The sequence below is a fragment of the Colossoma macropomum genome, unplaced genomic scaffold (assembly GCF_904425465.1).
Source record: "Colossoma macropomum unplaced genomic scaffold, Colossoma_macropomum, whole genome shotgun sequence".
NCBI classification, from domain to species: Eukaryota; Metazoa; Chordata; class Actinopteri; order Characiformes; family Serrasalmidae; genus Colossoma; species Colossoma macropomum.
Window position 1 is genome coordinate 17,043,389 of NW_023494805.1, and position 23,117 is coordinate 17,066,505.

Below are 23,117 nucleotides of genomic sequence, written 5' to 3' on the forward strand. Positions count from 1 at the left end.
TATCAGTTACTCTTTTCAAAAAACTCTTAGTATCATTATATGGAACATAGTTACACATGGACATATAGCATTTGGAATGAAACTCTTCAGTTGTAAAATAATGTTCCATAATTGTCTCTAAAATGTAAGAATTTGCAAAATGAAAGCAGAAAGCAGATGTACCTCTGACTGTAATCTTGACTGGATCACTGTAATGTGTGTAGTAGGTTTCTCCTCTGCGTGCTACACATTTATACTCTTCTGTTCCTGTATTAGACACTGTTATACTGATTGTGTTGGTGTTTTCATCAGCAGTCAGATAATTTGACTGAGTGTTTTTATACCAGAGAAACTTCCATCCAGTGATGCTTTGTGCCTTATGAGACATTTTGATTATGTGGCAGTTTAGGAGCCAAACTAGGCTTCTGTGTAATTTTGTCTTTGTAAATATTTGAGTGCAGTTTAGGGAACACTAGGGGGCGAGCTGCACTAGGTGACAGGCCAGGCGACAAGTCAGGTGCTTGTAGTTACAAGACACTCACAGAACGGGGGAGCTCGGGTGGTGGGAACATACGGTTCTAACCACAATTGCTGAAACAAACAAAGTCTCGACTGGACTATAATACTGCAGTACAAGCTTGTTATCTTCATCACTGGTGACTACATTTCATCATCTCTGGTAAAAGAGTTTGTTTTCTATAGAGAAATGTCTCAATGAACAGGAACACCACCCAACAGCAAGTTTTAGAGTGGACATTAGTTTATCGGATGCGCGTAAAGGAACATCCTACCCACTCGAGCAGGAGACTAAGAAATTGGTTCTCCGAGTCACTACAGGCAGAACATTTACAATAGTTTGATTTTCCTCCAATGTTGCTAAACAGTATAAAGTGTTTATACTACAAATTCCTAATTGAATAAACAGGCATAGAATAAAGTTGTGAAATAAAGTTTAATTACTTGTTTTTATCCACTGTTATACATTCACAGTGATGTCTAAACACATTATTTATACAGTCACATACCAGAGTTTGAGCACTCTGGTCAAATGATGTTTTGTTGAAATTGTAAGTTAAAAAGTTACACATCCTCTACAGAGAACACACTTAAATAGGTCTTTGTTCTGCAAATTTAAGTGCACAATTTCTGTTATTTGCTGATCTTAACATACTGGAAAAAATAAACGTAAACATGTAAACATGTATGAAATAATAATAATAAAACATAAAACAGAATTTGCCATATTCTATTCAAAATGCCATAATATCTACACAGGTCATATTTTATGTTTTTCTTTCCAAACATGTTAAATTCAGCAAATAAAGAGTAATAGAGGATTAGTAGAGGATGATTAGTAGAGGATGTGTAACTTATTTCCACTTAGGAAATCAACAAAATGCATCATTTGACCAGGAGTGTCCAAACTTCAGCATAAGACTATTGAAATATATTCACAAATATAAGTGGAAATGTATGTTTTCTTTCACTTGTGTTTTGAAATATATTAAAAGTTCACTTCAATATTCGAAAGAGTTCAACACATTTAGAAAAAGCAATGCACAGACAGCACTGCGCTCATTCAGCTTTTTTTGCAATAACACATTACACCAAATATAAATGCACAGCCTGTATTATGCAAATAAAATTATAAATTCACTTTAAACAGTCTTTTGTGCTGCATTTGATTCAATACTCTCAACATATTATTTCATATATTTTAATGTTTATGTTTGGAATATTTGCACAAATATTTAAGTGAAATACATTTATACATATATTTGAATGGCAGATTTATTTGGATCAAATTTGAAATCTGTATATAAATTGTAAAATATATTTGAGAAAATACTTGGTGCACAGACTAACCAACACCAAAGTGAGATCTCTCTGTTTATTTAAATGAGAAGCTCTATAACAGTGTGAGACAAGAACCAGCAGAGCAGAAAGAAACACAACTAATTTAAACCCCCTGATTCTAATATCTAATTCTTACACCACATTCTATTCACCATTCGATTAACACTTTTTCTTGTTTGTGTTTATGAGTTGAGAGCTCTGAGCTCACAGGGGTTTCTGAGATACTGTGAGTTTTAAAGAGAAATGTGCTGATCCTCCTCTATCACTTCTTAACTTTATAGTATGATATTTGTGCAGTAATAAAACTCCTCTACACTTTAACTGTTAATGACAGAAATAAAGAGAGAAAGATGAGACTCACCTGATACAGTCAGTCTAACAGCATCACTGGTCTCTGAGTAACGCGGCTCTGTTGACTTTGTTCCCTTACAGCTATAATCACCTTCATCAGACTGATCAACATTAGAGATTTCATATTTCTTCCTCCTTTCAGCTTCACTGAGACGTTTATTATTCTTAAACCACTCGTAACTCCAGACATCTCCACCTTCTATGTCACATGTGAGAGTGACTCTCTCTCTGATGAACACATGCTCAGCTGGCTGCACTTTCACTTTAGCCTTTGGTCTCTCTGTTCACAGATGATAAATACTTTAGAAACTGAAATATTCTCTCTGATCACATGACAGCATTTAAAACCAAAGAAGAATGTGGAATAATTGAATGATTTAATTGTAAATCTCATTATAGATGACATTCTAAAATGCTCTTTTTTATATAGTGGATTTAATTCCAAAATGCATTATAGACAACTTTCAAAAATGCTTTTCTTAAGGTACATTGTTTAGAGTGAGCTTTACACATACAACAAATATCAATGCTACATTATGATTAATATCATCTTTATCACCTTATCTTTTATCGGAGAAACATTATTTAAAAAAAATTCATTATGTATCAGTTACTCTTTTCATAAACTCTTAGTATCAATTATATGGAACATAGTTACACATGGACATATAGCATTTGGAATGAAACTCTTCAGTTGTAAAATAATGTTCCATAATTGTCTCCAAAATGTAAGAATTTGCAAAATGAAAGCAGAAAGCAGATGTACCTCTGACTGTAATCTTGACTGGATCACTGTAATGTGTGTAGTAGTTTTCTCCTCTGCGTGCTACACATTTATACTCTTCTGTTCCTGTATTAGACACTGTTATACTGATTGTGTTGGTGTTTTCATCAGCAGTCAGATAATTTGACTGAGTGTTTTTATACCAGAGAAACTTCCATCCAGTGAGTGAGGTCTGCAGTTCACAGATCAGAGTAACAGTGTCTCCAGTGTAGACGGTGCTCTGAGGCTCCACCCTCACTGCTGGTTTGAGTTTTTCTGTTGATGTGAAATGATGAAGTTATCAGAGCTGCTTTCACCTCTACAACATGTTGAGCACATGCTTTGTGCCTTATGAGACATTTTGATTATGTGGCAGTTTAGGAGCCAAACTAGGCTTCTGTGTCTCATTATAGATGACATTCTAAAATGCTCTTTTTTATATAGTGTACAACCCCGTTTCCAAAAAAGTTGGGGCGCTGTGCAAAATGTAAATAAAAATAGAATGCAATGATGTGCAAATCATGTAAACTATATTTTTAAAGGAATATAGTACAATGACAAAATATCAAATGTTGAAACTGAGAAATGTTATTGTTTTTTGAAAAATATATGCCCATTTTGAATTTAATGCCAACAACACGTTCCAAAAAAGTTGGGAGAGGGGCGTGTTTACCACTGTGTTTCATCACCTCTTCTGTTAACAACACTCTGTAAGCGTTTGGGACCTGAGGAGATCAATAGCTGTAGTTTTAAAAGAGGAATGTTTTCCTGTTCTTGTTTGATATTGTATAGTATTTCAGCTGCTCAGTTCGGGGGCTCATTTATTATATTTTTCCTTTGATAATGCAGCAAATGTTTTCAGTGTGTGACAGGTGACAGGTCTGGACTGCAGGCTGGTCAGTTTAGCACCCAGACTCTTTTAATATGGAGCAATGCTGCTGTAATACATGCAGAATGTGGTTTTGCACTGTCTTTCTGAAATAATGAAGGCATAATGAAGCATATGTTGCCAAAACATGTATATAGCGTTTAGCATTAATGGTGCCTTCACAGATGTGCAGGTCACCCATGCCATATGCACTAATGCCCCCCATAACATCATAAATATTGGCTTTTTAACTGTGCACTGATAACAAGCTGAGTGGTCTTTAACCCGGAGGCCACAGTGTCCATGATTTCCAAAAAGAATTTTAAAGGTTGATTTGTCAGACCACAGGACACTTTTCCATTTCCCCTCTGTCCATTTTAAACGATTTCAGGCCCAGAGAAATTGGCAGCATTTCTTGATCCTGTTTATGTATGGTTTCTTCTTTGCGTTTTAGAATTTCCACTTGCATTTGTAGATGCAGCGACGAACTGTGTTCACAGACAGTGGTTTTCAGAAATGTTTCTGAGCTCATGCAGTGATTTCCAACATTAGAATCACGTCTGTTTTTAATGCAGTGCCGCCTGAGGGCCTAAAGATCAGGGCCAGCAAATACTGGTATTTGGCCTTGTCCCATGCATACAGAGATTTCGCCAGATTATCCTGATCTTTTAATGTTATTATGTACGATGATGAAAAGCAAAAGTTCTTTGTTGTTTTACATTGAGAAACGTTATTCTTGAATTGTTGCACTAAGTGGTGAACCCCTCCTCGTCTTTACTTCTGAAGGATTCAGCCTCTCTGGGATGCTTTTTTATACCAAATCATGTTACTGACCTGTTGCCAATTAACCACCAAATGTTTTTTTACACAACTTTACCAGCGTTTTGTCGCCCCCCATCCCAACTTTTTTGGGAAGTGTTGTTGGCATCAAATTGAAAATGGGCAGATATTTTTCAAAAAAACTATAAAATTTCTTGGTTTCAATATTTGATATGTTGTCTTTGTACTATTTTCAATGAAATACAGAGTTTAAACGATTTGCACAAATTTGCATTTTGTTTTTATTTACATTTTGCACAGCATCCCAACTTTTTGGGAAATGGGCCTGTACATTGTTTGAAGTGAGCTTCACATATCAATGCTATATTATGATTAATATCACCTTTATTAGAGAAATAAAAATGTATTGTCCATTATACATCAGCTGTTACTCTTTTCGAAAATATGAATTATATACAAATTTAATAAACCAATACAAATATTATATATAAAATGTATATTCCCTCTATATATACATCTCACTATTCAAAAACATTATAGAATAACTGTAAGATCTTTTCTGATAATCTTGTCATTTGTTAAAAAAAAACAGAAATCATGATGTACCTCTGACTGTAATCTTAACTGGATCACTGTAATCTGTGTAGAATTCTCTGCGTGCTACACATTTATACTCTTCTGTTCCTGTATTAGACACTGTTATACTGATTGTGTTGGTGTTTTCATCAGTAATCAGATGTACTGACTGAGCATCTTTAGTCCAGAAAAACTTCCATCCAGTGAGTGAGGTCTGCAGTTCACAGATCAGAGTAACAGTGTCTCCAGTGTAGACGGTGATCTGAGGCTCCACCCTCACTGCTGGTTTGAGTTTTTCTGTTGATGTGAAATGATGAAGTTATCAGAGCTGCTTTCACCTCTACAACATAAACAGTAGTTCTAGCATTTTAAGCACATGCTTTGTTCTCTATGAGCTGAATATGAGCCTATGTCATATGAATGTTTCTGTCCTGCCAGACTGCACAATTAAGATAGTTTAATTCTTCAACACAGATTATATATCAGTACATCAGTAAAAAGTAAAAAAAAAAAAAACATGTTAATATAAATATATTAAGATATTATATATTATATATATAGATTAGTATATATTATATTGTGTGTAATATGTAGTTCAGGTTTCACCATAACTGGGGTGAGTTATGCATGCAAATACACTTCTACATGAATGAAAATTAAATAATCTAGTAAATACAGATTCACCTTGAGTTTGTCCACAGTGGATGAGTACAATCAGCACTAAAGCAGAGAGAGACAGAGGACATGATGTACAGCAGAGTATTCAACTAAAACTTAAGAAGGTCCAGTTACATCAAAGCTCTTATTTACAAAAGTCCAGATAACCAAACTAACACAAATGGAAACAAATAAAATAAAATAAAATAAAATAAAATAAAATAAGACACATAAAATGTCTTTTAATTAACTGTTTTATATTGAACTTATTTAAATCTAATGAACATTTAAAATAGTATGGACGTTGGCTATTGTTTGTTAAATCAATCAATAAAGTGGAAAATCTTTTTGGAAGAAAAACGTTTTTTTTCAAAAGCATTCCACAAGAAAAAAAAAATTCTGTCTTTTTCATTAAGTAAAATATATTAATTAAATATAAAATTCAACTAAAATGAAGAATGAAGCGTGTTCTTAATGAGCGTTTCACACTCTTATAAGATTCTTGCCTTCAGAAGTCCAGATAAACATCTGTGGATGACAAGAACAGTTACCTTCAAATGCCTAACTTTTAATGATCAGTGCACCTAACAAATAAAATAAGACACATTAAATACATTTTCATAAACTGTATTATTTTGAATGTATTTATAACGCAATGAGTATTTTAAAATCATGTGGTCATTGCCAATTGTTTGTAAAAAAAATATATTAAAAAGCAGAAAATCTTTCTGGAAGAAAAAGCCTTTAAAAATGTAAAGTGTCTTTAAAAATATTTGCACACAGAAGGAAAAACGAGAAACTAGGCAAGTCTAGTTTTGCTGGCCTGCCAGGACGTACGCTCTCTCCTCTACAACTTCTAGTAAATAATGCCAGGGGCAAGGCGTCCATTTTAAAAGTGACAGGGACACAGCTGTCAGCACATGACACCCCTCAAACCCCCCTGTCCACACTTGTAGGTTCAGTATTACTGTTAGCCTGTAGCAGCATGTGCATTTTTACAGTCAAGCCAATTTGAATGCTTGGAGCTGCAACAAACAAACCCACAGGGAAGTTCACCAGCTCCCAAATAGTCCAAAATTAGCCTTTAAAAGTTTTTAGCTATACACACAATTTACTGCAAGACACAATATTACAGTTATGCTCCAAATAAGAGCTGACTCATCACTGACCAGTGTGTGGGGTAGTTACTTAGAAATATTCCACTCAGATTGTACACATTTACATTGTGTTGACTAACTACATGAAGTAATGCATTAGTTTAACATGAACAACACATGAAAGTAAAATGCATTAACAATGGGTTACCAAGTTAGTAACATGTACACTTGCATTAGTTATTGTTGTTTTCATGTGAAGTGTGTGACTCATCACATTAAGTATGCACTTATTTACATGAACACCACTAAGGTTCTACTTGATAATAGTTACCTAATGTAAGTGAAACATGGTACAACTTCATTAGTTTATGTTCCAGTGCTTGCGTATGTACTGCAGTTATACATAACGCTTGAAAAAACAAGCAATGTTAAGTAATAGTTTAATTGGCTGAAATGACACTGTCACATGTAGCGCCACTACACTGGTTTATTTACTTACTTCCATTACTGATGTCGTTTAGTGTACTGTTATTTTTAAAAATGATAATTCTTCATGTTACAGTTAGTCCAACACAATGTAAAGTGTTACCTACTACTTTTCTCAATCTGTAGGGGGATCACTACATCTTACTTCCAGGGAAAACGTCATCTCACAGTTCTCATTACCTTACATTATGTTACTTTCTGAAACACCAACAATTTGTACAAACCTTAAATAGCCAGTCCACTCATTTCAGGCATATCACCATTTCATAGCTAAATCCACCGAGAGAGTAAGGCTTATGCAGACCAACCTTTATTGAGTCCCAAGACCAATTACGAGTTGAGGCCATCAGGACCAAGTCCAAAGAAAAATGAGACTAAGCGCGACTGGTCCTTATGACGCCACACCTGGTCAATACCAAAACCCCTAAAATGATCTCCTTCGAGTATACAATTCTGCAACTAAAAAAAAAAAAAAAAAAAAAACAAAAGAATTAAAAGTAGGATTGTTCTTTCCACAAAAAACTGTACGTAGAAACAAAAAAAAAAAAAAAAAAAAAAAAAAAAAAAAAAAAAAAAAAAAAAAAAAAAAAAAAAAAAACAACTCCATCAATTTTAAACCATAACAAAATGCTCCCTCTTCTACAAACACAAATGTGATATGGGGCGGGGGTAATTTGTAATAAGAAAAAGTTTTCTTTCCGCCGTCAAATGGGCGTAGGCAGGAATCACCCTGGACATGTTCACCAGTCCCTCCGCAGGGCAGGACCAGATAGACTAACACTCACACTCCACAAACACCGCTCACACTAGGGGCATGTTGCCTGTCCATTAGCCTAACTGCACGTCTTTGGACGGTGGGATGAAACTGGAGCACCACGCAGACACGGAGAACATGCACTCCACACAGAAAGGACCCCCGGTCACCCAGACTGGGAATCAACACCAGCCCTTCTTGCTGTAGTACTACCGTGAATAAAAACAAATAACGACAATACAGTAAAAGAATGTGGTGGTGGGCTGTGAAGTTGTTTATTATGAGGTTTCATAATACTGTTATAAGAACACAGTTTTCATTCCTGGCTTGGGTTTTGTTCATTGCCTCAGCCACACCTGATTTAATTAAGATCCCAGTGCGGGGTGTTGCATTGTGAATGGACTAGTATTATTGATATTTATACTTTGGCCAGATAGATTGTGTGTTGGTGGGCCTGATCTGGCCCGTGGACCTTGACTTTGACACATGGACCTTAGATTTTTGCACCACTTTGTATATATACCAACTGATCCGGCATAGACTTATGACCACTCCTTTGTTTCTATGCTCATTGTCCATTTTATCAGCTCCACTTACTATATAGGTGCACTTTGTAGTTCTGTTAGTTCTTGTTAGCCCCCTTTTACCCTGTTCTTCAGTGGTCAGGACCCTCCATGGACCTTCACGAGCAGGTACTATTTGGTGTTGTGGATCATTCTTATCACTGCAGTAACACTGACGTGGTGGTGGTGTGTTAGTATGTGTGTGCCGTACGGGTGGATCAGACACACGAGTGCGGATGGAGTTTTTAAATGCTGTTCCACTCATTGTCCACTCTATTAGACACTCCTACCTTGTCAGTCCCAACCTTGTAGATTAAGTCAGATAGCTCATCTGCCTGCTCACAGTTTGTGTTGGTCATCCTCTATCCTCAGCTTGTCACCAGTACGCTGCTCACAGGAGGCTGTTGGCTGATATTTTTAGTTAGTGGACATTCTCAGTCCAGCAGTGACACTGAGGTGTTTAAAACTCCAGCAGCACTGCTGTGTGCTGATTCCCTCGTAACCAGCACAGACACACACTAACAACCACCACCACATCATGTTACTGCAGTGGTGGAGAAATGTCCACCACCAAAAGAGTAACCTGACCACTGTAAGTGCTCTGTATGTCTCTAAAAATATTATTTCCAAATAAAAACTTTAAATTGTCTGAACAGTAAACTACCAATGTAAGAAAAGATTCCTCAGTATTAAAGACGCTTCTGTTAGTTTCTGTTTGATGTAAAAATCAGTTTCTAAGATGATACACTGGGAATAGAAACCTGAGCTGTTTCTGTAAGTGAACGCTGATGTGCCATTATTACCAAAATCAGTATATAATCGTACATTTTATACTAGATGTTTCTTTTATCAGTAAACTGAATATACATCAGTTTTTCCTAACTTATGGTAAAAAAATCAACCAAATATTATAGCAAATATGTGACATACAGGATCATCCTTTTTCCTTCCGCCTCGTGCTCCTCTGCTTCTTCACACAAACAGGCACAAACAGCCACGTGCGTGAATGCTCTACAACCTGCAGATCATTTGGAGTTTTGCCCAGTTCCATAAGCTTCTAGTGTTCGAGGATCTACTGGTAGAGATATAGTGTCCTGTGTGATACTCGCTTTACATTGAAGCGTCATCTTTGTGCCTCTTTTTGGTAAACTCAGCCCAAACATCTTCGCGGCAGTTGTTTAATACTAATGCAAATGTTTGAAATATAATTTTCAGTGGCCCAACTTTTTACTGTGAAATCACAATGATTCCTCCTTTGGAGTAAATCAGTATTGGTTCTGATTACAAACACTGGTACTACTTGGTTCAGTATGAAAAAGAAAAGCAGCAATGTGTCTATGGTCAAGCACAGCTGCCTTCTGAGTCTAAAGTGTTCTTGGAATGCAAGCTTTTTCAACACGACTGACGGCTACACTTTTCCAGTATTTTTTTCAGGATGGTGCTGTTTCCACAGAAAATCATAATTGAGATATAACAAAAAACCTAACTACTATGAGGACACTGACGAGACCTTTGCTCATATTTCTCATTGTTTTAACATGCTGCAAATTTCTGTGGCTATAAACCGATTCAGCTACAGTGACCCCTCCTGAATGTCTTATTTTCCCAGAAAGGAAAAGCAAAAACCAAACTGAAAAATGCACCACAGATCACCTGCTAGAAAACTAGCATCACAGACCAGCAATGGCTGGCCACCAGCCAAACATCATATGTTGTGTTTTAGAAGCTGGTCAACCGCATAACCATGCTGTAAGTACCAGCTAAACCCAGTAACAGACCACCCATCAACCAGACTTAATCAGTCTAGACCATCATGGAAATTAATATGGTCTGTCCCAGTTTGTTTAAGCAGGGATGTCATGTTATAAAGCTTATTTCAGTTTTAGATGCTGATTACTGTTCTCTTTGTGAGTAAAAACATTGTTTGATCACTCATTTTTTTGTTACACTTGGTCTGATCACACATATGAGAAGTTTAACATCAAGTAAAAGCCGTCACCCAGAAGTAAACAATGAGAGCCAGTACATTGTGCTCTGGATTTGGACTTTTATTTTTTATTACTTTCTTAACTTTTTTTATCACATACAATTCCAATCATATTGTGTCGGTCTTAATTGCTTTTCTTCGAACCAGTTTATCTGACACACAGCTTTTGTCAGTAGTCATTGTTGTGCTATCTCTCACAGACCACCACCATGTACACTATTATGTCATGGCGGTTGTTGCATGCAAACTAGTGAGTTTTGTTCGGTTTGGAATAAATGGAGCGAGTTTAACTCTGTTGTCTCCATGTTTACACGCCACATTGGTTACAAAATAGCTGAATGTTTCTGCCACCATCTGCTGCTATTCCATCATTCACACCTACATCCTAGTTGCTGTTTTTGATGGTGTGTCGACGGGGAAGGAATTGTATCTTGCTATGCAACTGTCCTAGGGACAGAGAGGCAGCTCCTGTTTGGAACTCTTGGATTACCTACTTTAACATCATTGTTTAAGCACTAGACAACACTCACTGCTCCACAAGGTACTTCTACGTCGGGTTCGCGTTTTGGCGACAACATCAAGACTGGGGAATCAGTGACCAGTTTTATTGCCGACCAAAGGGTTTGGCTACCTCTAATTGGAGCTCTACATACGATGATTGGGACCAATTCCCAACTCATTGTCCATATGCACTATGACGAAATTAGAGAAATACTGAAAAAGATAAAAAAGACACCCTCAGATTCTGGCAGACCTAATTTAGTAACAAACTTTCTGTCATTTTGTTCGACCCTGTGCAGGTAGCAACGGCTTGGTCCAGCCTCATTCAACCCACAAACTTTCGGACGGATCACTGGCATGCCGTCCCATCTGTAAGGTGCCGGTTTCCCTGACTCCATAGACTCAGAGCGCCCACTCCCCCAGTCCTGCCATCCCAACCCAGGCCATTGAGGCTGACCCAAGACGCTTGCCCAGCCCACACTCACTTCATCCCAGGCACTCTGGGGAAGTATCATCCCTAGACTTTGTGGGGGAGAGGATACAAAGATAAACTGTTTTTGTGTATCTTCAGACTTCTGTAATTTTAAAACTAGTCCTCAAGTCTGTTACCGTTAACCGCTCCAGTAAGTTTAAACTATGATGATTTCGCTGATTGTTCACAAACGTGACGACTCAATAAAGTTTATCTTTTAATTTGTTTGTTTTACATGTATAAATATAAATCTCACTGTAATAAAAAAATAATATATTAGCAAAAAATTACTGTGTTTAGGTTTTTGATTCTGCCTTAAAAGTAGATGTAGTGAAATGTGGACACAATACACTATCGCAAAAAGCTGCATCATTTTCTTTCTGTACCCTCATAATAAATAAGAGCTGGAGCTCCATAAACCCTGAAAAATAAAAAGCAAACCTTGAACATAATAAGCATATAGAAAACTTCGATACAGCACCACTGACTATAATGAAGATTTAAACAAAACATTTACTCACAGAGAACACAGAGAGTGGACGGAGCTCCATCCTGTTTTCAGTGACATCTGACTGACTGACTGACGTGTTCTTAAACATATACACGAGAGAGAGGAAGAGAGAGAGATAGAGAGAGAGAGAGAAGACAGAGAGAGAAGAGGGAGAGCAGGAGATAGAAGAGAGAGAGAGAGAAGGAGACAGAGAGAGAGAAGAGGGAGAGAGGGGATTTTAATATTTTCCGAAACAGTCTGGTAAATTACTACCTTTTTTCTTTTAAACAATTTTCAAAAACATTTATTAATGTGCATGATTTAAAAATGGTAGATTATGCCAAAGGAATTCAATTTCAACGAACAACTCTGAATTATTTTAATATTATTATTATTATTATCATTGTTAAGCTGTATACCATCCTGAAATTGAATTTTAAGGTTTGTAATAAAGCATATAATCTGAAACTGAATTGTATGTTTGTGATTTAACTGGAGGGCGGCACGGTGGCGCAGTGGGTAGCGCTGATCCGCTCACAAGCACTATAAGTGCCTGGGTTCGATTTCCGGCTGGGTGACCAGGGTCATTTCTGTGTGGAGTTTGCATGTTCTCACGCCGTTCTGCGTGGGTTCCTCTGGGTACATCTGGTTTCCTCCCCACAGGTCCAAAAAAATGCAGTCAGCTGACTGGACGTGCTGATTGCCCCTAGGTGTGAGGGTGTGTGTGATGTGGTATGTCTGTCTGCTCTGCGATGGACTGGCGACCTGTCCCAGGTGTATCCTCTTCCGCCCATGGGCACTGGATGGGCTCCAGCCCCCATCCGTGACCCAGAAGGATAAGCGATTTTAGCGATGGATGGCTTTAAACTGAATGTCTGAAATGCAATTCTAAAAATATTCCGTTTTTCTATTAATTCATATTTTTTCAGATTCAAAATAACATCCGAGTGTCTTTGCAGGCAAAAGCAGTCAAGAACCAAATCTCTTTCCGCTCTCCTCCTACCTTAACTTACTGTAGTTATATCAGAAACTCCTGGTTCACTTTGCACTTACTAAATACTCGGCCTGTTGTCTGCGTTCTCACTACCCCCCACCACCCACTAGTTGGAAGTGACCACCGAGGACCAACCTAATTGTCCTTCGGGATCAATAAAGTATTCCAATAACTATATTATGCGGGAATGTAGCACTGCTCGCACAGCATTAACTTTGACAAGTAGTGGCAAAATGTGTTAGACAGATCTGTTTGTTTACGACACCACTAGACAATACTTTCATGCTAGTTTTTACACTAAGCTTCGACGACTTTTGCCTGAACGACACCTGTAATCGGTTTTTTGAACGTGAATCTGAAAATATATTGATAAAAAAACGGAATGCTTTTAGCATTCAGAACCACAGCTGTACATTATCTGTTCAGAAACTAATACGGCTCCTCTTATTTACAACCTTAAAATTAAATTGAGTTCAGAATTCAATTTCAGATGTGTCATCCATGTCTGGGTATGTCAAAATAAAACATTCACATTCTGATTTTTGCATTTAAATTCAAATGTGTAATATCATGAACTCCATAGTAATAAATGGTTCTTGTTCAAACCATTTCAAACTTGCGAGTGTCTTACATTTTACATACTTTAGGCTACTGTTTGTTCAAAACAGGATGTGTAGTGTGAGCTGACAGCTTTAAATAAGTATGATCATTTCTTTTACTTTTTTTTTTGGGTATTCAGTTCCTCTTGAGGTGAATGTCTTACCACAGTTACTCTGGATACAGATGCGATCATGACATCTAAATAAGTTCTCTCTGCTCCTCAGTTCCTGAAGTCTATGCTGAGTGCAATTGCTGAGAAGAGCACAATAACAGTGAGGAGCTTTCATATGTTTTTCTGTCTGTATTTTGTGGGTGTGGTTTTATACCGCCACTATATCAGTTTAATCAGCTTATGACATTTTTTGGGCACCTACTTTTGTATGAACAGCTTACACTTAACACTTTCACTTACCAAAAATAAATGCTCTGTTTTTTGATTTTAAAGTTTTTGCAGCTAATATTACTTAGAAATGCTGTAAACCGAGTGTTTGTGTGTTGTTTGAAATGAAATTAAGTGAGCTGTCAGATTTACTTCTCAAAAAGAACTGCAATAAGATGTTTCCACTGTAAGCACCAGGCTGGAAATTGCAGCCATGTCTAAGATCTCACCAAGCAGAACCGGCCGGTTATGAGTTGGAGACAGAGAATGGTCAGTAGCTACGAGCTACGAGGCGAGTCAAGAAGTGGCACAAGTCTGATGGTCTGTTTTAATGTAGAAAGGGCCTGTATGGTGTAAGTAGGTTTGGCTCATTGGGAGCTATCAAAGAGGGAATGCAATACTTTGTAGGGACTTTATACCAGATCTAGTGCCCTGTTAGACAAACACATATTCCAATGACGTCCAGAAGGATAGACTAAGCAATATTTCAGCTAATGAGATAATAAAGAGCTTGGGTTAGCGGACATCTGAGGTGACAAATCCCAACAGTGACAAGACTATCACTTTCTATTCACAAACGCCATATTCTGTAATTTTATTTTCTAGTATCAAAAGTAAACTGAGTCAGTTTTAGATAGTAATACTGCTCTGGCAGCCATGCAACGGTGACGCTGTGTCTAACAACAATTACTCCAGTAAGGGTATAGGTGGAGACATAATACATCTCTTTTTCAGACTAGTGTTTAAACAGTTAGTGCCTGTGGAAATCTTTTTCCAAAATGTGGGGGTCCACTGAAAAACAGGCATAGTCCTGGGAGCCTCAAAGGCTTTTATTATGGGTAAAAATCACTGCCGTTGCATCAAGAAAGAGATAGCGAAAGGTTCATAGATTGGAAACCCTAATCAAACCGAAAGTGAGAGGATAGATGGCAAAGACTATAGTTTGGCCTTATTGTTTCTAGACTTGTGCAATGAAGTTTGAGTTAAGCGAGGATGTACACAAAACAGCGAATATTTTCAAACTAAACCTTTCTATAAAGTGGTGAGATCAGGAAAACTGCTACCTTAGACAGACTAAGCAAAGGAAGCAATTTATGTAATACCTCATCACATCATCATCCATCATCGTTGACCGCTTAGTCCAGATAGGGTCGCGGTAGCAGTTGGAGAGCAGAGAATCCCAGGTGACCTGTCCCCGCAACTTCCTCCAACTTATTCCCGGGGCCCCAAGCCGCTCCCAGCCAACTGAGAATTAATCCTCCCACGGGTCCTAGGACGACCCCTTGGTCTTATTCCCAACGCAGAGCGTCCCGGGGGCATCCGTATCAGAGTGCCGAACTAACCACCTCAACCTGCTCCTCTCAATGCGGAGGGTAGCGGCTCTACTCCCGAGCTCCTTTCCCGTATGTCCGAGCTCCTCACCCTTTCAAATGAGTGTATCCCGCCACCCTGCGAGAACGCTCATTTTCTGCCAGGCTTGTATTCGCGATCTCATTCTTTCGGTCAGTAACCCAGCTCATGACCATAGGTGAGTGTACGGGATGTTAGACGATACAGTCCTGTAACAGCGACCAGCATTACTGCTGCCGCTTGTCCAGCCCTGCGTCGATCTCACGATCCTTCTTCCCATCACTCGTGAACAGACCCCGAATACTTAAACTCCTCCACCTGGGGCGGTCCTTTTTCCCCTACCTGGAGTGGCATACACATCCTTTTTCCGGCTAAGACCGCATGCCTCAGACTTGAGGTGCTGATCCGCATTCCCAACCGCTTCACACGCAGCTGTAAACCGCTCCAGTGTGCGCTGGCGGCATCATGTGATCCAGCCAAAGAAAACAACATCATCTGCAAATAGCAGAGACGCCACCCTCCGGCCTCCACCACATAATGACCGTCCTGACCCCGGCTACGCCTGGACACCCTGTCCATGAATATCACAAACAGGAGTGAGACAGGCACAACCTGCGGAGTCCTCAACGCTACCACTGAACGTAGTCGACTTAATGCCGAGTATACGACACAGCGTAACTCACTCCGGGCGTACAGAGATTGAATGGCCCGGAGTAGTACCCCCGGCAGCACCCATACTCCGAGGACCTCCCACAGATATCTCGGGGAACACGGTCGTACGCCTTCTCAAATCCACAAAACACATGTAGACTGGTTGGCAAACTCCCCATGCCCCTCATCAACAATCCGTGAGAGGGTGAAAAGCTGGTCCATTGTTCCACGGCCGGCACGACTACCGCATGTTCCTCCTCAATCTGATGTCAACTATCGGTCGAAGTCTCCTTTCCAGCACCTTGGCATAGACTTTCCCAGGAGGCTGAGACAGTGTGATACCCCGATAGTCTGGCAATACACCCTCCGGTCCCCTTCTTGAAAATAGGGGACCACCACCCGGTCTGCAGTCCAAGTACTGTTGCCCGAGGTCCATAGTCAGTATGCAGAGGCGTGTCAGCCACGACAGCCCCACAATATCCAGACCTTATGCATCTCTGGACGAATCTCATGCCACCCCTCAGATGCCTTGCCACTGAAGAGCTTGCCACTACCTCAGTGACCTCCACCAGGGAATGGAGCTTGACACGCCAGAGGCCTCTGGCCCTGACTCCCGTGCGGGAGGCTATGTCACCCGATTAAAAGAGTTGTTTTATCCTCAAGTGCTCTTCCACCGCCGACAATATCCTCATTTGCAGTCAGAGTTTCTCCATCCTCTGCTGAATACAGCCTGGGCGCAGTCACCCGACACTCCTGAGTGCCGGGCCAGTGTCCAGGAACCTCCTCGAGGCCGACCGAAGTCTTTCTCCATGGCCTCGCCCAAGACTCCGCCCACGCTGGCATTTTGCTTCTGCCACCGTGCAGAGCTGCCACCTTTTTTGCATGTCGGTACCTATCTGCTGAGTCGGGAGTCCTCCGGGCCATCCAGTCCCTAAAGGCCTCTTTCCTTCACTTGACGGCCTCCCTCACCACCGGTGTCCACCAGGTGGTTCTTGGGTTACCGCCCTGACAGGCACCAACAAGCTTTTGGCCACAGCCTGCCTGGCAGCTTCCACAATGGAGGTTTTGAACGGGTCCATTCAGACTCTATGTTACCCTACCTCCTCCGGCCATGAGAAAACGCTCTCCCGAGGGCCTACTGTAATACCACCTATTAAAATGAAAGTGGACAGATTGTGATTCAAACTCAGGCTATAAATCAGGTATTCAAGAACATTTATTCAAATGATGTACTTCAGACACTGCTGCTAACTCTGAAAAAAGCATGGTTTTCTAACATTGAACTGCCCAAGCTATCTTTAGATCAAATGAAAGAGAAGTGCCCCATTTGGAGAAGAGGCCATCAGATCAATGAAATCATGCCCTGGGCCTTGATGGCTTCCCTGTTGAATATTATAAGACCTACATAGATGTATTGGCATCTATTCTAGTAGAAGTCTATTTGGAGGCTCTACCTCTGGGTCAGTTACCTAACACCATGAATGAGACAGTTATGTCTTTGATACATAAAAAAGGCAAGGATACTCTTGACACCAACTGGTTTTAGGCCTATGAGTCTGGCAAATGTATGTCTCCACTACTTAAGAATTTAGATAAATATAAATCAATAAATCCCAGTTTATGGGGAAAGATAAGTATCGTCAAAATTGTAGTCATGCCCCAGTTCAATTATATTTCAATAATGGTGCCAGCAAATATTCCTGCATGAGCTGAACAGTATCAAACAATTAATTAGGGACTTTTTGTAGAATGGAAAAAGGCCCAGAATTAAAATTGTATACATCTATGGGAGAGGTTAGTATTACCCAATGTGGAGCTATATAATATGGCTTTTGAAATGCCAAAATTGGCTAATCACTGGACCAATGTGGATGATAATCTGGGTTGGACACAAACACAGCATGAGCTTCCTGCCCCTTTTAGGCCTACAGAGGCCTTGTCTGGAGCTAGCCAGAGAAAAGGACACACAAATCCTATATTACAACATTCCAAGGGGGTATTGGTTTAATTGCATAAGGTATTGTGCATTTCCCAATACCAACAGAGATACTTCTCTGTTTGGAATAATCCCACCATCAAAAATGGGAAAAAAGAATCTGTGGGAATCATGGCTGGAAAGGAATATTAACAGAGTCAGTGACCTGTATAGAGATGATACATTTCAGTTCTTTCAAGAACTTGAACAGTGCTTGTATTTAATAGACAAGGGAGACTTTTGGAGATATTTACAGATGAGAAGACTCCATAAAATACTGGCAGATGATCTGTATGGTAAATATGAGAATCCAAGGCTGATCTGGGAAAAGGTCCTGAGCTTGGACTTCGTGGAGGATACATGGAAAGAAAAGATTTTGCCTCCCTAATGGCAAATTAGGTGACACTTTAAAATGATTAATATTCAGTTTGATACAAAGTTATCTGTAACTCAAACATCATCTTAAAAGGAAAATAACACATCCCCTACAGAGAATATACTTCTGCATGTTTTAATGCACAATTACTGATTACTTGCTAAATTTAACATGTTGAAGAACAGAAACAAAATGCAGCCTGTGCAAAAGTTATGGCACATTCTATATGTTATGTTTAATGTTTTCCAATCTGTTAAATTCAGCAAATAACAGAAATTGTCCACTAAAATTTGAGAACAAATGCCATGTTTATGTTTGTTCCCTGTAGATAATGTGTTACCTTATTTTTAAACATTAGGAGCTATATTATAAACATTATTGTGTAACAGAATTCTGTCCATTTGTTTTCACTTGATTAATATTTTTTCACCTGATTTATTAATTAATTATAGATGATTGTAGGATGGTGTCTTTTTTCTGCTGGTTAAGATATGAGTGAGTCACTGCAGCCAAACTCACAGTGGAGCTAAAATTAAAAACGGCTGTTTCCTTTTATATGTTCATATGTGAGTGTAGTCTGTGTTTTGTGCAATGCCATCTTTACCACTCGGTGTGAAATAAAACTCTCTCAGCAGCTGCATTTTATCTGCGGCTGACCTGATGTATTTTTTTAAAATGATAACGTCACACAAGTCACACTTGCTTCATCTTCTCTTTTTTCTCAGGCTACATCCTGTTTTCATGTTAGTGCAGTGTTCAGGTCTGGCACTTGCATTTTTGCATGATATGGCCAATGACCTCACTTCCTGTCTAGCCAAGAAAGCCCAGCAGCAACTTTGCTTCCTGCAGAGGACAAAGAAAATAAACCTCCCCACTTCCATCCTCACTGTACTCTACGAGGGGGCAATAGAGAGCGCCCTGACCAACTGTCTCACTGTCTCATTTGGGAACTGAACCATCTCGAACTGCAGGGTCACTGTTAACTTCATCTTAGCTTCCCTGCTAACTTTCTGGCATTAACTGCATTTGTTGTCTAACTATAGCATAAGAGATCTAGACATAAACTAGACATATATAGACAAAGAATGCAAAACTCAATCATCAATCACTGTCAGCTCTCAATCATTTACACTTCTCAAAATTCTCAACACTCAAAATTAATCTACAGAAATACATAATTCATCGTTTACTTAACTGTCTATCTGTGACAGAATGATGAGAGCTCTGGTGTAGGGAGACAGAGGAAAGTTTTTCCTGTTTATTCTGATTATCCAAAGATTTCTCCTTTGCTGGCTCAACTCATCAGCCTCTTTCCCCTCACAACGCTGGATAGCCGGGATGCTATAAAAGCTGACATCCCCACAGCCAACTTAGCCTTAAGCATTATCACCCCTAAAGCCACACACATTACAGACTCAGATCAATATTCAATATTTTTAAATACTTTTATTTCAGTGATATTGTTAAATATTAGCAGTGCTTCTTGGGTGTTGTCATACAGAGTTGTGAACTGAAGTGATGCAGGTGTTCTCTTTTAAACAGAAAGTATGAAATATTCACATAAGCAGTAAAGATGGACATGCACAAATAACACACAGTAGTGTCTGTGCAATGTGCAGTAGTGACTCCCATTGGCCGTGGCCTTCATCCAGCAGCAGCAGGCCTGCTCAACTGTTGAAGTCTACACACATTATATGAGCTGTGCTTTCAGAGACAACACTAAAAGCTACACAGTCATGCAGCTCCTCATGTCAAAGTGAATACAGTGAATAGATCAGGCATGTTTATATCCTTTTGGATATATTTTATGTCATGTATGGTTGATGAAGTCAAACTTCAAAGGTGTAATTGGTCACATGCTGTTTTAATCTGAGATCCCCAAAGAAGGAAAGTACAGTCAATGGGAAGAGCTAACAGAGAGAAAATGGCCCTTTTGGTTTATATCTTGGTTTACTTTAAACCACAATGATACATTCAGCCATAGTTGGACTGTGTGTTCAGGTATTTCTAAAAATCACTGGACTTTTGTTTGTAATGTCACTTTAAGTCAAACTTACCTCAAACTAAATAAAAGTGGTCAATTGCCAGCAGGTTAAAGAAAACATTTGTTTTATAATTGTCATTAAACCTTTAATGTTCAAAAAGAATATGTACACTATAGAAAAAAATGAACAGAAGTAGACGAAAGCTGCAGCGGACTGCGTGTATTTTTGGAAAGGGGTGGGGCAGCATCACTGCTGGTACTTCACATTAACTTTCTACATGAGATTTTAGCAGGATTTGCCAAAGACTTCTCTCTCCTTCTCTCTCTCTCTCTCTCTCTCTCTCTCTTCTCTATATATATATAGATATATTATATATATTAATTATATATTATATATGTCAGGTCATGCACTTCAAAGTAGCATCTAAGGTCCTTCAACAGTGCGTTGGGGACACCTTAAAGTATGTTTCACCCAGGGGATCAAGGGTAAGTCACACTTCTGCTCTTCAGTAGATGTTTATCTAGAAACATGTTACATGCTAAGGAATCACTCAAACATTTATGACGTTTTCACACTGCAATTTAGTATGTTACATATAACATGTTTTGTGTGAAGAAAGACCATGTACATGTGCCAGTCATGTGCCGGTAAAGGCAGGAAGCCAGTCTTGCATCAACACCAACCTGGACACACTTAACCACACACAGAAAGAGAAAGAGAGAACCAAACACAGGACATATCACGGGGGGGTAACAATGGGCTAGAGTATGGGGTGCTGGGGCTACTACTTCAGGCCATTCAATCTCTGTACTCCTGGAGTGAGAGCTGTGTTTGTTTACTTGGCATTAAGTCAGACTCTTTCAGTGTTAGCATTGGACTTTGCCAGGGTTGTGCCTTGACTCCACTCCTGTTCGTGATATTCATGTACAGGGTATAAAGGTTTAGCCGAGGTCAGGAGGTCATTATGTGTGGAGGCCGGAGGGTGGCATCTCTGCTATTTGTAGATGATGTTGTCCTTTTGGCTGGATCGCATGGATGCCTCCAGCGCTCACTGGAGCGATTCGCAGCTGAGTGTGAAGCGGTTGGTATGCGGATGGTCCTAGCCTGGAAAAGGATGGCATGCCCACTCCAGGTAAGGGGAAAGGACTTTCCCCAGGTGTAGGAGTTTAAGTATCTCTTGTTCATGAGTGTTGGGAAGAGGGATCGTGAGAGATGAGGCTGGGACAGGCGGCAGCAGTAATGCGGTCACTGTACCGGACTGTAGTGGTGAAGAGGGAGCAAGCCATAAGGCGAAGCTCTCTGTTTACCGGTCGATCTACATCCCGACCCTCACCTGTGGTCATGAGCTGTGGGTAATGACCGAAAGAATGAGATCGCGGTGGAAATTAGCTTTCTTCGCAGGGTGGCGTGATACACTCTACTTGATAGGGTGAGGAGCTCGAGGGACGAGCTCAGAGTAGAGCCGCTACTCCTCCGCTTTGAGAGGAGCCAGTTGAGGTAGTTTGGGCATCTGATCCAGATGCCCCATGGACGCCTCCCATTGGGGGTGTACCAGGCACGGCCTACTGGGACAAGACCCTGGGGTCGTCCTAAGACCCACTGGAGGGATTATATCTCCAAGTTGGCCTGGGAGCGGCTTGGGGTCCCCGGGAATGAGGAATGAGGAAGTTCCGGGGGACAGGGTTGTCTGGAATTCTCTGCTCTCCTAACTGCTACCGTGACCCTATCTGGACTAAGCGGTTAATGATGATGATGATGATGATGAGATGGGCTAGACACACCTATGAATAGCACTAATGAAGGCTGAAATCTGTGAAACAGAAACCTTTCCTTGTGTTTATTTGGTGATTGTTTCATGAGTTATTGAAGGAATTGACTCTTCTGGTTGTCAGCTGTAGTGTTTGAGGGAAAAGTGTGCTTTTGTGTTGTGTGTTTAGTGTTTTGTGGAGGTTTAACCATTTTGCACAGAAAAAGCTTTAATTTGGCCAGCAAACTCTGTTTAGAATGGATGGCTTCTGAATAGATAATAGTGCACTTGTAACAGCAATAGCAGTGAACAGTGCATTTGCAGCAGTGGTGGTGGTGAACAGAGCAGTTGTAGTAATGTTAGGCCTGTCAGTGATCTATTACAATCATGTCACTCAGTTTGTAAACAAAGAAAGTTTAAAGTCATTAGAATGACAGAAACTGCAACATGTGGCTGATTCTCCAACTCTGTGATAGAAACTGCTATTTCACATTAATACTTTATGTCCTCTATTTCTCTGCTTTAGCACTGACTGTCCTCATCCACTGTGTCCAAATGTAAGGTGAAACATCTACATTTACTAGATTATTTTGTTTTTGTTATTATTTGTTTGCACACCTACATTTAATAGATACAATGACATGTAGCCTATATAAGTAGTAATTCATATGTTGTATACCTGAGTTTTGAGAATTGTCACTATGGTAGATAGTGGCTGTTACACTGACTGTATCAGGTGAATGTGTGTCATTATCCTTATGTTATTTCTAACATGAACTCGTTGCTGTTAAAGGGAGAATTTTTATGTTTTTACTTTTTCATTGAAGTCAAATACATTTGTAAGTGTTTAAATACCAAATACAGCCATATTTCATATTA

The 23,117-nt window shown here is 39.5% G+C and overlaps 1 long non-coding RNA gene and 1 pseudogene across 1 annotated transcript; one reads left to right on the forward strand and one right to left on the reverse strand.

Moving 5' to 3' along the window:
* The window catches only part of LOC118825364, a 67,454-nt pseudogene that overhangs the window by 41,688 nt on the left and 2,649 nt on the right, over nt 1-23,117 (forward strand).
* On the reverse strand, nt 2,198-5,388 carry LOC118826032. The gene is made up of 2 exons (XR_005008725.1): nt 5,205-5,388; nt 2,198-2,467 (listed from the first exon to the last, which is right to left on the reverse strand). It is a non-coding gene; the product is annotated as an uncharacterized LOC118826032 (long non-coding RNA).